Consider the following 18,703-nt stretch of genomic DNA (forward strand, 5'->3'; position numbering starts at 1 on the left):
TTCTACCGAAACTTGACACACCGTGTATTTATATCCCAAAGGAACAATGTTTCATCAAGACTCTTGTCTATTCAGAGTTATCCGTAACTTTGGTGATCTTTGACCTATTGATCCCAAATTCACAGCGCGTCTGTAGGACCACTCGGCCCACTTGTAACCACTCTAGGACCACTCGGCATAAACATACAATTTAAACTATATTAATGAGAAGTCGCCCGTCCCAGATAGTTCCACTAAGACGTCTCGTCTGACAAGGCTTTCATGAAATACACAATTATTCTAATTCATGGTTTCCAGTTTCTGAATGGAATGGAAAAGTCATTCTCAAGAATGACTGAAAATGAAAATAAATTTTATGGAAGTTTTGAAAACAAAGTTTTCAGTGTTTTATTGCTACATAAAATGAATTTCCATCAGGTAACGGTCGAATCCATCAATTAAATAAGAATGATTATCATAATATATCAAAATAGTGTTGAAGCCTTCTAATAACAATTTTTGGATTGCAGCATTTTTTTGGGAAATTGCGAATTTTGAAACCGTTAAACTTGTCTTAAATATGTCTTAAAGGAAAAATATATGAAAAAAAAAAAATAGTACATGCCAGTACATGGTGTCAGCTTTAAATTCACTTATTTCTTTTTTGAATATACAATGTACTTCCAGTACTGTTGGTGGAATATTTGGGACAGTTATGTTAAGTATTTTGGTGAAAGGTTAAAATGGTAGTCTTTCTTGAGTCTTGAAAGGTATGCACCAACATTTTTCAGAAAATTTTTTGTTAACTTGTCAATAGATATCTAAATATTTCTTATTTTCTTTTGGGGATTACTGTAATTGTTTACGTTTTATGGATATATGGAGGGGAGGGAGCAGTATTGACGCAATTTTTATAAGAACCTGCAGAACTAGTACTCACTGTGATATTTCCACTCTTGTTAAGTGGGAAATTTCCTACCTACGTTTTCTAGTGTATAATATGCCGCCTTTCTATAAAATAAATTACTAAATTACAGAAATTTGTTTCCGGAAGATAAGGTTTTTCAATAACCAGAATTAACTTGTGAGAAACTCAAATTGAAAGAAACGATCCGTCTACCTTATTATTATATAACAGTAAGCCAGTCCACACATTCTCGGGGATTTGTAGCAGACTAGTACCATTCTGACGATGAAAGTGGCTATTCAAATAAAGTGTAGCATCATCACTAAAACGAACACGCTTCAAATAATCCGAATTTTGTTCAATCCCGATTTGGTGATAATTTCACAATATTCCGTTCGTTTATCTGGATCATTTTCCGTTCGTCTGTCTGGCATCTTCAGTTAGTGCGTGAATTATTTGTAGTTTATAAGGATGCCATTTTTGGTTAAATACTTTCCAAACTGTGTTTAACAAACATCGTAATCAAGAGCTACACTTTTGTTTCATACTCGATGTACAACAATTTGTAACAAAAAATTTTTCTGTGTGTCTTTTGTGGTGGCTTTTCTCCCAAACCGCTTCTTGTTTTTACACTGCCAGTTTCAGAAAATTTAGAAACAATGGATCTAAAATAATGTAATTGATTAAAAATGCTTACGGCTTCGTGGTAGTTATGGCCTGCTTCTCCAAAAATAAGTGCTTCACACTTTTCTACTAAATTTCGAACGTGAGTCATTTTTAAAACCAAACCTTTAATGCAGTAAACCATAATACAAGAAATATTTTTTAATAATATGCCAAGTACATAAAGTCTAAAATAGTACAGGTAAAAATGGTATATGTTTTTAAAGATTGATTATCCTTAATAATACCAATGATATATTCGATCAAATAAAGACCTCTAAAGCATTAGATCAGGGTCAGGTATTGTCAACGCCTATATAATTTACCAAAAAGTAACCAACAGTAAAATGTCCTTCACATCTTTCAAGAAAGAGTTGGGTTGTCAACTGGTAGATTTCTCGACACTAACTATTCCAGAGTAGTAGATAGTAGTGAAGGTCACAATCTAGAAGAAACGAAAAGTTCGACCAGAAGATGTGTCACATGTTAAGCAGCAAATTCTGCAGAGAACAGTAGAAAGTTTACACAGACTAAAACTCCCTTTTTTCGTTTCAGGTGCAGTCAGTGCAATAAATTATATTGTATTTTTACGAGGTTTATGCATGCAATCTATGGATATTTGTTATATTCTTGAATGTTATACTCTTTCATTCATTTCTTAATTATTTAAATAATTTTAAATTATTTTAAGGGACATTTACTGATTTTTGCTATAAAGAATAAACAATTGCTTATGTTATATATAAATAAAACTTACTTTTAACCCACCGAATAATATATTGTTTTATTAAAGTACAAAAGGTTAAAGTATAAAAGAGTTGACCAGGCCACCGAGAAAACATATTACACAATAAATGAATGGGTATTTTGAAGCACAGTTGTATCATGCAGCCTAAAATACACCAAAGTATGAGATGAAACAGTGCTTCTTGTGGCAGTTATGTGTTAAGTGTACACGTATGAGTGGACTTACAGTTCAATGTCGATTCAGAATGACTAACCACTATATAGGAGCTGTACTGGTAAATTACTTAAAGTGATTTTGCCATTTGCCTTCCCAGGATCATCTTAGAATACTTTTGGTTTTGTAGTGGGAATCGAATCCACATCGTTAGATACTAGAGGCGTATATAACTCGCCTCTGAGCTGCCTAGGCCGCACTACAAACATATCGTCAAATAAATTATTATTACAGATGGATATTTTGAATTGGCTAACTAAACTGGATTCGGAAATAAACAATAGCACAGTTTTATGACACAAGATTATAACGGTGTTTCTACAGGACTATTCAAAGCAGAACAATTGTAAATATCGATACTTTCTTGTTTCAATTTTTTGCAAGAAGTTATAAAAATAATTTGACCAGTCCGATAAACTTCGAATACCATGTAACATCAAATTTTCTATAACTTATTTAGTTTTGTCAATATTCTTCTTCTTAAGGTATCATTTTCATTGGTGATCATCATGACGATTTGTACTCTGTTTACAGCTGCTCTAAAAAGTTGATTTGAAGAACCCATTTTCTGAGATTATGGAGCCACGATATTCGCTAAGTTTTTCTCTAATCTTTCCCTGAATGATAACTCGCAGGAGCTGGTATTTTGTCCCTCTCATCACATAGCCTAAATATGTGGGCCATTTTTTTGTTCAATTCTATTTCTTTCGAGAGTCATCGCAAAACCTCTTCATTGGCAACTCTGTCTAAGTAAGATATTTTTATTATTCTTCTGTAAAGCCACATCTCAAAAACTTGTTTCATCAAGCGTGGCTGCTTATATGCCATATAAAAAGAAACTAAATATGTATCTACTATCTCGACCTGCGCCTTTTTATCTTATTACCTACAGTTTTGTTATGTTCAATTCCAATTCGCGTTCTTAATTCTATCGAGAAATCGTTTTTGCAAACGTTCGATATTTTGGTTAGCAATATTGGCATTATTATTTGGCCTCTTGGTAAATATGATAAACTTTGTTTGTCCAGGTCCATGTTTAAGCCATAGTTTAGACAACCCCTATATAATTTTTGGACTATTCTTTGAAGATGATCAATATTATCTAAGTGGAAGAGAAAGAATGACAAGTAATGTGAGTAGAAACAATAGAAAAATTACTCATCTACACCAGTTAGAAGGCCAGAGAAATGTCTGTATATATTGTTACGTAAAAATATGAGTCATAGTTTTAACCTGTAACATGTTTTTATTCTAATATGTTGTAGAGTTTACGAGAGGCCTCGATTTACCTGAGCGACCTTCCAGAACCGATGCGAGGGAAATCCAGTTTGCCTTTACCGTTTCGCCATCGAAGGTTTTAGATTTTTCGAGATAACGGCACTGGTATATAATAACGGAACTTTATTTGGAAGGAACAGTTAATTCTCAAGACCCGCGCTCGCGAATTTGTTACGTACGGATATAATAAATTATTGTCAGATAAGTTAATATAAATAAAGAAATAAATTAAATCCGTAAGTGTTATAAATATTGAACCTTTTAATAAATTCACAACAAATGGTGGCAGAAGTGGGATCGAACATAAATTAGACTTATAATAATAATACAAGTGAATATAAAATAAATTGTGAAAATGACGACGATTTATGAGCTGACAGTGACTAATTTAAGAAGACATCTCGAAGACAGAGAATTAGCTTCTACCGGAAAAAAGGCTGAGTTAGTCCAACGACTAAAGAACGCTTTGCTAGAAGAAGGACTAGATCCAGAGACTTATATATTTGAAGATGCTGTTATCTCGTCGATTTCGAAATTAGAGAACAAAGTTTCTGACGATATTTCGAAGGTATCTTCTGATGTAGCCAAAGTTTCTGGTGACATCGCATCATTAGAGAACAAAGTTTCTGACGATATTTCGAAAGTTTCTTCTGATGTAGCCAAAGTTTCTGGTGACATCGCGTCATTAGAAAACAAAGTTTCTAACGAGATTTCGTCCCTGGAAAGCAAAGTTTCTGCTAACATCTCTTCGGAAATCTCTAAAGTCACTTCTGAGATGTCTGCCCTCGACGATAGAATATCTTCGTTAAAAAACCAAGTTGGTGCCGATATGTCGGCCTTCGAAGAAAAGATGAAAGAGATGGAAAAGAAGCTGGAGGAAACAGGGACAGCAGAGAGAGGAAACAATCCAATTACAGCAGAGACAAAAGATGACGAGACGAAATGTAAGTTGGAGACACGGCCGAAATTTGAAGGAAGTGGAGGTTCTATTCATGTTAAAGTCCCAACTTTCGACGGAAAATCATCATGGAACAACTACATGAAACAGTTCGAATCAGCCGCAAGAGCGAATGGATGGTCTGAAAAAGAAAAGGCTGTAAACCTGACTATCGCTCTTCGATGAGATGCCTTAGATGTGCTTCAGACCATAGCCGTAGAGGAGACCGATGATTTCGAACAACTGAAGAAGAGGTTAAATATGCGATATGGCCACGAACATTTGGAGCATGTATATCAGTCGCAGCTTAAAAATCGTAGACAGAAGAAAGATGAGGCTCTTCAAGAATATGAGGTAGATATTGCCAGATTAGTACGATATGCTTATCCAACAGCTCCCGAAGACATGATGGAAAAATTGGCCGTTCAAACGTTTATTGATGGTCTTCGTGATCATGAAATGCAGAGAACACTACGATTAGCTCGTCACAAGACGCTGGTTGATGTCTTATCCGCCGCTCTCGAATACGAGTCAGCTACGCAGGCCTCTGGCGGGTACAGTAAAGTTAGGACTGTAAAAGAGGAAGGAGATGAAGATAAACTTGACCAGCTCTTTAATTTGATAAAAAGCATGACATGCAAGAAAACGAAGACCATAAAATCAAGAAACTCACCATCGGAAAAACCAGAACGAGTCGGCTTTAGGGGAGCAGCTTCGACCCGGAACTTTTCCAAAGACCCTCTCATACTAATAGCTTCTTTGAAATGTCGTGAAGATAGTGTATATGTAGATGGAGACATAAATGGTAAAAAGCATACGTTGTTGGTGGATACCGGAGCGACCAGAACCATTATACGCCCGACAGTTATAAACAGCCGAAAGAAACTGTTACCAACGAGGTTACGACTTCGGACCGCTACAGGTGAAAATGCCAACATTCATGGAGAAATCCAGGTACAATTGGGAATTGGGGCAGAAAAGTTTGTCCATACTGTTATAGTTGCTGACATCGAAGAGGATGTTATATTAGGAATGGACGTAATGAATATGCATGGATTCCAATTGGATTTTAAGAATAAGGTAATCAAAGTTGGCAACGAGGAGGTATTTCTCCATCCACATAATGACAACACTGTGCAAGCAGCCATTACAGAAGATACAGTCGTGCCTGCGAGAAGCGAAACGATCATAGTAGCGCGACTACAGGGAATTGTAGACGAAGGGAGACCTGTTATGATGGAGCCTTGGAACCACGACGATGAGGTTGGCCGTGGAATCATAATTGGAAAGGAATTGGTGACTTCGGCTAAAGAAATTCCTGTGAGACTTATCAATGTCAACGACTACCCAGTGACCATAAAGAAAGAGACAAAAGTAGGAACTTGTGTACCTGTGACATCCATAATTCGTCAGGCGACAACATCTGATAATTCCAACGACAAATTCGACCAAATGGTTGCAGTTGCAGGACAGTCTCTAAACCAGATGGAGAAAAGGAAATTAAGGGAATTTCTTCGGCAGTATCGTGATATTTTCGTACCGAAAGGAGGAAAAACGGGAAGAACTACCGTTGTTAAGCATAAAATTGATACTGGTAATGCTAAGCCAATTCGTCAAATAGCTCGACGATTACCACAGGCAAAAAGAGAGGAAGCTGAAACGATTGTTCAGGAAATGAAGAAAGACGGGGTGATAGAACCTTCTACGAGCCCATGGGTCTCTCCGGTGGTCCTGGTTAAGAAGAAAGACGGAACGACGAGGTTCTGTGTGGATTACCGTTTGCTGAACAACGTTACCAAGAAGGATAGTTATCCTCTGCCTCGGATCGATGACACATTGGACACATTGGTTGGAAGTAAATTGTTTTCTACTTTGGATTTGAAGTCTGGATACTGGCAGGTAGAAATGGACCCAGTAGATAAAGAAAAGACAGCCTTCACCACAGGATCTGGATTGTGGCAATTCAACGTTATGCCATTTGGACTTTGTAATGCTCCTGCGACATTTGAGAGGCTTATGGAAAATGTGTTGAGAGGGTTATCTTGGAAAACATGCCTGGTTTATTTAGATGACATAATCGTCTTGGGGGAGACATTCGAAGATCATTTGAGGAATTTAGAAAACGTTTTTAATCGACTTAAAGCTGCCCAATTGATGCTAAACCCCAAGAAGTGCCAGCTATTTCAAGGTAAAGTCAATTATCTGGGTCATATAGTCAGTAAAGAAGGAGTGGCCGTGGATAAGGGAAAAATCGATTCCATTAAGGAATGGCCAAAACCAACTGACAAACATCAAGTGAGAAGTTTTCTTGGACTATGTACTTACTACCGGAGGTTTATTAAGAAGTTTGCAGATATCGCTAAGCCATTAACGCGACTTACAGAGGAAGCAAGAGAATACCGCTGGGATATAGACTGCCAAAATGCCTTTGAAACGTTGAAAAAGCATTTAATAACAGCACCAATTTTAGGGTATCCACTGCCAGAAGGAGAGTTCATCTTAGATACGGACGCAAGTAATGTGGGAATTGGAGGAGTGCTGTCTCAGATTCAAGGAGGACAGGAACGAGTTCTCGGATATTTTAGTAAAGTTCTTTCAAAACCTGAACGGAATTATTGCGTCACGAGAAGAGAACTTCTGGCAGTAGTGAAATCAGTAGAGCACTTCTATCAATACCTCTATGGCAGAAAGTTTCTAATCCGAACCGACCATGCCGCCCTTAAGTGGTTGATGCAGTTTAAGAATCCAGAGGGTCAGATAGCCAGGTGGATCGAACGACTCCAAGAATACGATTTTAAGATTGAGCACCGGGCCGGAGTTAGCCACAGAAACGCTGATTCTCTTTCCAGAAGGCCATGCTCAGCAGAGTGTTCCCACTGCAACAAAACGGAATCCAAGGAAGCAGCAGTGCTAAGAACGACGATTGTCAACAACGACTGGACGCCTACTAAGATCAGGGAAGAACAAGAGAGAGATCCAGTTATACAAAAAAATCCGAAAATGGAAAGAGGAAAACCGTCGACCACCTTGGCAGGAAATATCAAACCTATGCTCAGTAGTTAAGACGTATTGGGCCCAGTGGGACTCATTTATCATCGAAGATGGCTTGCTTAAACGAGTCCTGGAAAATGATGACGGTTCAGAGAAGAGAAGACAGTTGGTGATCCCAAAGAGCAGAATAGCCGAAGTACTTCGTCAGTTACACGACAGTCCATCGGGAGGGCATTTTGGTGTAAGGAAAACCCTTCAGCGAATTCGGGAACGGTTTTATTGGATGAACAGTTCCGACGACGTAAAAGACTGGTGTAAGAAATGTACTATTTGTGCTACGAGTAACGGGCCTCACCGAAAAAGGAGAGCTCCTATGAGACAATATAATGTTGGAAGCCCGTTTGAAAGAATAGCTTTGGACATCGCTGGGCCATTTCCAGAAAGTGAAAATGGAGGCAAGTACATGCTGGTAGTAATGGATTACTTTACTAAGTGGGTCGAGATTTACGCACTTCCAGACCAGAAGGCCGCCACCGTTGCAGATAAGTTGATCCAAGAATATATCAGCCGATTTGGAGTGCCTTTGGAGATCCATAGTGACCAAGGCAGGAACTTCGAAAGCGATCTATTCCAAGGAATATGTGATAGACTAGGCATGAAGAGAACAAGAACTACCGCGTATCATCCGCAATCGGATGGTATGGTAGAACGAATGAATAGGACAGTTGGCAAGTATTTGACAAAGATGGTGTCCGATCATCAGCGAGACTGGGACCAATACCTTCCGTTCTTCACAATGGCCTACAGATCTGCTTTTAACGAATCAACAGGCCAGACACCAGCCAAAGTCCTATTCGGACGCGAAATGCGACTACCTTGTGATCTCGAGTTTGGATGTAAACCTGGAGAAGATGTAGCAGGTGAAGATTATGTGATCGAATTACGAAGAAGAATGGACGATGTACATGAGTTGGTCCGTTCCCACCTTCAGATCGCTAGCGACAGAATGAAGAAACGGTACGATACACAAGCCGAAAAGGGTTGCTTTAAGAAGAACGACAAAGTATGGCTGTATAATCCCAAGAAGCGAAAAGGTTGTTCTCCCAAATTGCAGCAGTTTTGGGAAGGTCCATACCTCATTATGGAGAAGATCAACGATGTCATCTACCGAATAAGCAAGATTCCGAGGGGAAAGCCGATGATAGTACACCATAACCGGTTGGCGTCTTTCGAAGGTGACCACAACGTAGATGAAGAAGTGGAAGTAAACCAAATCCACGATGTGTCTGACCTCACGTTTGAGGAATTCATGGGTGCCTATGGAGGTACCGGTAAAGCGAGACATGGTGTTACCACTGAAGAAAAGCAAGATCTACTCGCGCTCCCCGATGACTACTCGCTGGCCCTTACCATCCCGGCCAGTATCAAAGACGCACCAGGGTTGGCATCCGTCTTTCGCAGGAAGTTTGGTCGAGTTGCAGAACTTCAATGCCAAGTGCCAGCTCCCGGTAAAACCTTGAAACTCCAAGATGCATCACGTTACCTTTTCTACCTGGTAACAAAAGACACTGCCCGTGACCAACCTACCTACCGAGATGTATGGGAAGCCTTACTTCAATTGAGAGAGCACGTACTAGAGTCCGACGTGCAAAAGTTAGCCATGTCAAAGTTGGAGTGCCGCCAATTAGATTGGAGGGTTATCCGAAATATGGTGGAGGAGATCTTTAAAGACACCGAAGTCCAGGTGTTAGTCTGTTGCAATCCGCATAGTTACTGGTGCGGAGAGAAAACCGTCCCTTGTCATTTTTATACAACTGGAAGTTGTAAAAGAGGGTCCAGTTGCCGATACCAGCATACCGTTCCAGTTCTAGCACCGACAAGGTTCCAGGAGGAACCATCTTTTGAGAGGGGGGCAATGTTACGTAAAAATATGAGTCATAGTTTTAACCTGTAACATGTTTTTATTCTAATATGTTGTAGAGTTTACGAGAGGCCTCGATATACCTGAGCGACCTTCCAGAACCGATGCGAGGGAAATCCAGTTTGCCTTTACCGTTTCGCCATCGAAGGTTTTAGATTTTTCGAGATAACGGCACTGGTATATAATAACGGAACTTTATTTGGAAGGAACAGTTAATTCTCAAGACCCGCGCTCGCGAATTTGTTACGTACGGATATAATAAATTATTGTCAGATAAGTTAATATAAATAAAGAAATAAATTAAATCCGTAAGTGTTATAAATATTGAACCTTTTAATAAATTCACAACAATATATTCAACATCGCGATTCCAGAGTCTGGTCACCAATCATGGCATTTATAAAGGTAGGAAACATGACTACTTATTAAATAATGTATAATCATGAATACTTACAGTAGTATAAATAGAAAAATTCACTTATTCGAAATTGTGACTTATATACAGTCAAAGCGCATTGAAAGAACTAAATTACTTTAATTACATTAAATGATATGCTGCCTATTATGTATTAAAATGTTTAAATAAGAAGATAACATTGTCATTATTATTAAAAAATCTTTTATAAAAGCATATAATACAATAATTCAATATCTCGTATACAGATAAGATAAAAAACGTTTATATTTCAATGGTTTGCTTAAACAAAGTATCCTTTCTCTCTGTTTATATTCTGGATATGCTTTCGGATTTCTATCGGTTCAAGGATTTCTTTGTAATGTTTTCCCACTGCGGAATGGGAGAAAAGAACAGATCTAGGTAATACAACTTTGATGCTCTTGGATTTGGACCTAACAGTTTCTCTGTGTATGTAGCTGTGGCTACATGAATAGTAATAGGCAAATTACATTGTGCAGTCTCGTATTAATTTGCGAACGTATTCAATTGGTTTGAAACACACTTAATTTTGAATGCCAAAACTGTTCAAACGTCATTTAGAACTTTACAATCTTCCTAGTGTTGATGGTTGGGTACTTTTAGATCATATCTCTTGTTCACAGATAGAAAAAACGTTTCTGCTCAGCAACGAGACACATCAAAAGAAATTACAATAATTTGTTTCTAAGAGAAAACCATCTACCAATTCTTCATCTCATCGTTCGGTCGTTACTACAACCGTCAATATAGTCACTTACCAATTGACACATACAGAAAATAATCTTCTCTGCAAAGTCCCTAAATTTTAAATCACTCTTTAAATATTTCTAACTGAAGAAATTCTTTATGACGTGAAAACCGCACTGCAAACAATTCCTGAATTCTCGGTTGATTGCATTGGTTTTAATATAGCTACATAATAGCGCCAAATTTTCTATTTCTAATATTTCTAGTGACGAGTTAATAGCTCTAAAATATCTTCGTTCCTTTTTTTGAGGTGTTCGTAGTTCCAAAAAAATGGCCTACTTGGTTTTCTTTTAGATCAATTTTTTCAGACAAGTAGCTGATACCCAATGGCTCATCCTCTTTCCCTTGTCGATGTTGATATATTCATGAAGGCCTTTTGAGTTCTTAGTTCTGAAATCATATCGACTTAACCGAAAGTATGGCTCCAGTACCTTGATGATACATTCATCAGTTGAGCCCAAGATCAAAATACTCTTCCTCCTCTTCTGGAACTCGATGAGTTGGTCATTCGTACGCAGAATGGTCGATTAAGTTATTTGGTTTGCAGAAAACCGACCCATATAAAACGATATTTACACGTTTCATCGCATGCCATCCGGTCCTTGCGAATTCTATTATCGATTAGGATATTTCTATTTGTGATATGATCTAAAAGTAAACAATTATTAACACTAGAAAGATTGGAAAGTTCTAAATGATGTTTTGAATAGTGGAGGTTTGAAAATTAAGTGTTTTTGAGACAAATTGAATACATTCGCAAATGAATGCGAGACTACACACAATGAATATGCCACAAAAAATCTGATATTTTATTATAAGGAAACTGAGGATCAAATGATCACGATATCTAGAGCATAAGGTGGCAGATGAAAGAAGAGGTTAATCTTTTGAACGAAAATTGGGAAATATGGAAGTTTTACGGAATACTACCACCCCAAAGGGGTCTGTTAAACAAAATCATTTATCATTAACAAGAAAGCTTAGGGCTAATAAAATTACTATCCTCCTGAAAATGTCAATTGCTAATTTCTGGATTCGAATCATGTCAGCTATCAGAGCGAACAAGACGACATACTTATGCTAACACATGAGAAGTATATAAAGTGGATAATAAAAATTACTCAGAGAATGAATATCTTTTAATTCAACTAATTTCGAGTGGATAGAGAACAGATACGTTTTTCTGAGGTCAGACAATAAATCTGAATTTCAACTATTCGGTTTTAATACATATCCGTTTTTTTATTATAATAATATTTCTGCTTTTTTCTGCATTTCTGCTTTTCTAATACTGAGTCGTCTAGTCCATGCAGTCTTTCCGCTATATTTGTGAGTTTAAGATTTTCAAAAATATTTTTAACCTCTGACTCATTTTGTAATGGTTTCCTTTGGAATGATATTAAAAGTTGAAGTCGTTGCTCCCAAATTTCTCGTGTACTGTTAGAATTAATAGTATTTTGGCAGAATTGTCATCTATAGTTCATTTTAAGGTGCTTGGTAATTTAGATTTGAGTACACATATACAAATTTATGGAATCACTCAGTATTTTTGGGAAACAATTATTTATTGGAACAAAAATTATTAAAAAATAAAAGTTTAGTATTACTGAAAATATTTTATTAAAAAACATATTTGCAAAGTTTTTGTTTAATTAATAATCAATATTGCAACCTCTAGCCTCGATACACAAACGAATCTGATGATGTCTGCTTAAAATTAAGTTATTAATTTCTTCCTGGGACATATTTTCCCATTCATGTATACTGCTTGAATCAGTTATTCTCTAGTTCCTGGAGGATGTTGCCGAGCTCTAATTTTCTTGTGAATATGTTTCATAAATGCCCTATGGGATTAAGTTTTAGTGATCAAGAGAATCATAGTAAAAATGTCACTCCTTCAATTAAAAAAATATTGGCAACTCTGCTCATATGTAAAGGTGGTTGCTCTGCTCCTATTTTGGTGCCCAAACAACAATTTCTGCGTTCGATTTTATATTGTTTGAATGGAACCTTTTATGGTCTTCTGCTAAATAATTTTTGAGCGCAAAGTCTTTGCGCGATTAGTTTTTTTGCGTCTTAGTTTCGATTGAAACACTAACACTTTCAGAAGTTTCGTTTGGAGCGTGTAAAAAATTCAGGAAAGGTACCCTGGTTGGGCGCCAACTAGGGTGCCAACTGAGGTGACCACTAGAAAACTCAAGAATGAAATCGGCCAGTCTTCATGTATGTAAAACATAGTGGAATATTGAACAAGAAATAGATCCAACAAATTTAAAGAAGTAAAACTAATAAAGTGTGAAGAATCTTTACGGGAAGTAATGATTTGGGCGTCAAAAAAGTGTAAAGAATAGACTTCGCTAAGTTGTGACGTATATTATTGAAAAGAAATACTCTGGGTTCCTATAACAGAATAAAGAGGATACTAAATAAAATAATGTTACATATGTAACCTCTTTTAATAATAATAACAATAATATATGGAAAACACTATTTACAATAATAAAAATAAATTAATCCTTCTTTTTTTAAAATCTCTCCACCTTTTCAAAAATTGGTTGACAATTCTCGTCTAGTTCATGAGATAGATACCAATGAAAATAGGGCAGTATCGTATAAATAATATATAAAGAGATACTTCCTAAGATGGGTTGTTTATAATTCATCTATTAAAACGGGGAACTTCCTGAATGTTACTTATTCAATACTAGCACTGATAAATGAAATACAACTTACAAAAGGAAAAAAGAGACCTTAAAAGGGTTCAAAATAGTATGTGAGTTAAAAAAATAAAAATTAATTACCGTAAATCGAATAATGTGCACATAACCGTTTACTGCATAGGACCAATATGCCCAATAAACAATAATAGTACTTAATATAAGTAACAAATATAAGAACAATGTTAATAACCAGAAAGACAAAACATCGGCGATGCAGGAGGATCTTCATGGACTCCAGATTTCTGGTTGGAATGGTTGAGAAACCCCAAAATGGTCCACCTCAATTTTTTTTACCACTGGATGATTATTTTACGGAACAGATGTTGAACCTGTCTCCAAAATAAAATTGAATCCTTAAGGGAGAAATTCCCAAACGAGAAATTACAACCAACAGGTAACTTAACTAAAATTCTTCCCCAAATTTTGATCCCAGTATCTGGTGGATCGGCTAAAAACACAACTCTTATTTACGCGATATTCTTTCCTCGCTTGGAAAAAGGTTTTGATGTGGTATTGAAATAAAATTTTAAATAAAAAGTTTGTTCAAAAAAATTTCATTTTTGCTATAAAAGTTACATTTTTTTACCCGATGGTCCACTTTGCTAAACTTTTAATTCACAGTGAAATTTGATTTTTTAATTAAAAATTAAGTAATCATGTGAGAAAAAAATAAAGTGTAACATTTGAACAAAATATGACACATCGAACTTACCGTTCAAAAGTTATGACTAATAGAAATTTCAATCAAAAATTAACAACTCACCCTGCATATTATTAAACAATAGGAGCAGACAGTTTTTAACGGTTTTTGTTATTCCCCATAGGGACCTCCATACGAGTTAGGAGTATGTACAGTTCCTCATAACTCATTCTATATATACCTAGCACCAGAGATTTGCTTATGCTGACTAACCAACCAATCTAAGAGTTAAAAATTCCATTATAAAAAAATCCTAGAGTTTTAAGGTGAATACTCAGTTGCTTCAGATAAACGAAATACTTTTCGAGGCTTCAACTTGTATAGATCAAGAAATGAAAAGATTAACATTAGAAATGAAAAACACTGAGAATATGAACATTATGTGAGGCAAAATCAAATATTCTGTTATAGAACGAAACTCTGCAAAAGAAATAAGAAAGTCGAAAACCTTGGATGACTGAAGAAATACTGAAAATCATAGTACAAATAAGAAAATATAGAAGACGATATAGCGATACCAGTAAAAATTAAAAAAAAATATATGTGTTGTAAAAAGTGGTACACATCAGGGAGGTGATGATGAAATACCTGGAGTTAACAGATACAGAGTTTTCACAAGAAAATTATTTAATAGCAAAGGGTGCTAAAGGAAAAACACAAATTCGAAGAAATAAAGAGATTTGAATACCTTGAAACAACCAGAAAACAAAAAAACAGCAGCAGTGAATAAATTCACAAATTAATAATGATTAGAAATATATCCTAGCTTTTAATAGGTGGATAAAATCCAAAATTTTGTGAAAGGATGCAAAAGTAAGGGTTGGCATATTAAAACATGATCGAAAAAAAAATATTAAGGAAGACATTTTAGAGGTAAACTGCAGAATGACTCTATGGATGAGAATAAGGACTGTGGATGAAAAGGGCAAATAAGGGCTTGTAAGTGTTATATTAAGGAGCTACTATAATGGACGTAATATAATTTTAAAAATGGGGGGTTTGAGTCATACTCAAAGAATGCCAAATGGATGGTTACAAAAAAAAAAACGTATAACTAGCTCAATATGAGGAACGCAAAAATGAGGCTGCAAAGGGATAAGGTAGAAAGCTGAGACATTAATATTTAACCCTTTCGAATCGGATTTTTTTTCAGGATCGGTATGGAATTTAGATCTTTTTGTGTAAAACGTATAATTATGCAAAAATAAAAGTGATTGGGATTAATTTTATCCTTGAGAACCGCCATTTTGTCCGGGACATATATGTCCCAGTCAGACTTTTTTGGAACATATATGTGGGACTATAATAATCCATCAGACACCACATTATCACTTTCTTTTAATAAAGTCGGAAATATAAATCAAATCTGATATTTTGACAACAAGAGGACTAAAACTAGGATCAATATTTAATGAAAATGAAAAGGTGTGAAACAGGTTTTTTTGTGTGTCAGTGTTTTTCTGAGAAGAACATCGTTGACATCTTCTACGGGTCTTTCCTTCGACAGGTTAATGATCTCCCACGTTGAACATTTTTTTTGTTTCTTTGCTGGAGGACGTCCAAGTGAAGTCGAGGCTTTTCTTTTAACAACAGCATGGCTTCTTCCCAATAAAATAAGTCCCTCAGCTACACTAATTAGAAAAGGTTAAAATTGTGTTTTTTGTGAAAAAATACTGTTCTCCACCATTTGGGAGACTTCTGATCAAAGTCATACAAGCCCAAAATATGATCCAGGTCCACGCCGCCCATTTTCTTTATTATACATGTCGAGAAGTTCAGGACATCGCACATTCATTTTAGAGCCATTCTTCATTTTTTGTTTCACTTCTACTTGCTTATCTCCAAAATAATTGCTTACTGCTAACAAGTCTTTAGTATCTTGCCATCTGCAAACTATGGTGCCATGACACCGAAAAACGTAGTAAAAAGTTCCATCTTTATGAAAGCAAATACCTGGTTTCTACGTACCTTCGCCTTTTTCATCATTTTCGTCACTACTGCTTTCTTCTTCACTTTCGTCACTTATCATCTGATTCTCTTTATCCATTTTATTGCCCTTAGAACCTGAATCTATTTTGTGACGCTCTCGTTCTACTTCTCCTTCGCATCCTGATGGATTGTAATCTTCATCATCGGAGCCACCAGTGTCAAATGAATCGACTTCTGATTCTGTATCGCTGACAAAAATGGCTGCTGTCTCCTCCTCTAGCTCTTTCTGCGTCAATATCTTTCTACTCATCTAGAACAAAACAAGACTGTTGGGACACATATAACCCACCATAAATGTTTTTTGGGACATATTTCACCCACAAAACAAAATACTAGTTTTATTGAATATATTTACCTTTTTTTGTAGGTAGCTCCTCTCACAAAAACAAATTTACAACGAAAGTAACAGCGCACAACTTTCCCTGTGGTAATAATCAACAAAACTACATAAACACATTCCGCAGATCAACATCACGGGAAAATACAGTTCGAAATCGGTTCGCAATGTTGCCTCTTACACAAATTATTCTTTTAAAATTGTTGTTAAGTTCTTAAAAAGTCGGTTACGATAAAAATTCATGTAAAATGGTTTAGATTTAGTCCAACAGACCTGATGATTTCATAACTGGGATACATACGTCCCGTCGGACTCGAAAGGGTTAAAGAGATTAAGTATTATAATCTGGGAAAAGAAGGTAGCATACAAGAACGAATGCAGTTAGATCGTTTGACAGAAAACAAAAATATACATTAATATCTATATGCATTAATGTCTATAGCAAAGTAACGATCTTATTGTTCAGAGAGTTACAGAAGAATTTATTACTTCTAAACTTCAAGCACTTTATCGTCAGTATAAAAAATCAAGGCATGGGTCGACATGGCCTGTAGAGCTAATTTACATACATACAATTTACCATTACATATTTCCATCTTTCATTTTCGTATTATATTGTTTATTCGTTTATACATTTATTTATTGTTTCTTCTTTTGGTAACTATTCTATCGATCCGATGGTATCTTCACCATTCCTTCTTTTATTCTGGTAATTGTATACGTAAATACTTTAAATGCTGTCCATTTAGTTTGTCCTCATTTTCTCTAAAATATTCAAGTTGAATATATACGTAGATTGCAGTAAAATCAACAATCATTTTAAAAATCAGCTGACCGATTACCTCCAGGTGTAACAAATCCTAATATGTATTGAGGAATGCTGGCCTATCATTTACTTTACTCACAAATAGGTGTATCTCTGTATCTTACGTGTATTTTGGGCAATGAACTCGTCTCAACACTCGTAGAATATTGAGGGTTAGCCCGAAGGTATTTATGTTCATATGAATAGTTTTCTTTAGCCAGTCTGCATACAGCGGACGGTCTTTACGTGCCGTTCGTTCTTCGGAGACGGATGTGAATGTATACCCGGATGAGTGTCTCGGCGGCTTTTTTTAAATAGTCGCGTGTTACGTGCGAGATTTTCTGTGTAAAAAGTTGTTTTCCGGAATCAATATTGTGTTTTTTCCTGTAACAGTATTATTATCTGCACATAAAGTAGCGTATTAACGAGGTAACTTCATAATGTTGAAAGTAAAATATTACGAAATTCCGAACAAATTAAATTTATACAGGTCAAGTAGCTTTTTTGTATTCATTTTAAGATTTAAATGAATATAACATGTAGGGCATCAATTTTGAGGAATAACAATAAAAAATTTAATAAAATCTTAGTACTATTGCTTAATTTAACATATTTTGACTACACAAAACAAATCTGCTAAACAATTATTGTTCGGGCTTCATCTTCATTTTTATAAACTTTTATAAACTAATACGGTACTGAAAGAAAAATATATCACTACTGTAATGATAATGAACCTATATGGAATTTCCAATGTTTTATCCTTGTTGAACTTCTGACTCGGCTCACTATTATCTAGGATGTTAAGTGCAAGATCGTTTGGTTGGTTTTCCAATTTTGTTAAATATGTGTTACGTGTTATACTTAGTTACTTGAAGATATTCGCAGATTGCACTTTTTCTTGGTAAACTTGAAGTGTCCAAGTTAATCTTTTGTCCACGTGCAGCACCAGATACTTCACGCTAACAGATTGGGACAGATTGTTACCATTTAGTGTAATACATGGGACTCTTCCATCTGCATTTGGAAGTTAACCTGCACTGATATTATATCATTGAACTCAATTCTTCATTTTCGTGTCCAATTCTGTATTTGTGTCAGATGTTGGATTAGTCTTGTTGCTGCTATTGGGTCTTTGTGTTTGACTATAATTGTTTTATAATTTGCAATGGTATAAGGAAATGGTGATTATTAGGTTTCTTGTTAGAAGGTCAACTGTATAAAAGGCCAACTGTATTAATAAAATAAAGAAGTGAATCAAGAATGCCATCCTGGAACAATCTTGCTTTTATCAATATGATTTCTGTTGTTATCTGCTCGATTATGCTTTGC

The 18,703-nt window shown here is 35.9% G+C and overlaps 2 protein-coding genes across 5 annotated transcripts in view; one reads left to right on the forward strand and one right to left on the reverse strand.

Moving 5' to 3' along the window:
- LOC140434898 (acylamino-acid-releasing enzyme-like) overlaps positions 1 to 10,186 on the reverse strand; it is a 90,134-nt gene extending 79,948 nt beyond the window's left edge. The window contains exon 1 of the mRNA XM_072523512.1: positions 10,092 to 10,186. The gene's annotated coding sequence lies outside the window, so the exon portion shown is untranslated. The remainder of the gene's footprint in view (positions 1 to 10,091) is intronic.
- Positions 1 to 18,703, forward strand: part of LOC140434899 (leucine-rich repeat flightless-interacting protein 2) — a 134,432-nt gene that overhangs the window by 41,775 nt on the left and 73,954 nt on the right. For 2 of the 4 annotated variants that reach the window (XM_072523515.1, XM_072523516.1), the window contains exon 1: positions 17,616 to 17,800. The exons of the other annotated variants lie outside the window; for them this stretch is intronic. The gene's annotated coding sequence lies outside the window, so the exon portion shown is untranslated. Of the gene's footprint in view, positions 1 to 17,615; positions 17,801 to 18,703 lie in introns of those variants that run through there. 4 annotated transcript variants of the gene reach the window in all.

Source organism: Diabrotica undecimpunctata, chromosome 2, assembly GCF_040954645.1.
Source record: "Diabrotica undecimpunctata isolate CICGRU chromosome 2, icDiaUnde3, whole genome shotgun sequence".
Lineage (NCBI taxonomy): Eukaryota > Metazoa > Arthropoda > Insecta > Coleoptera > Chrysomelidae > Diabrotica > Diabrotica undecimpunctata.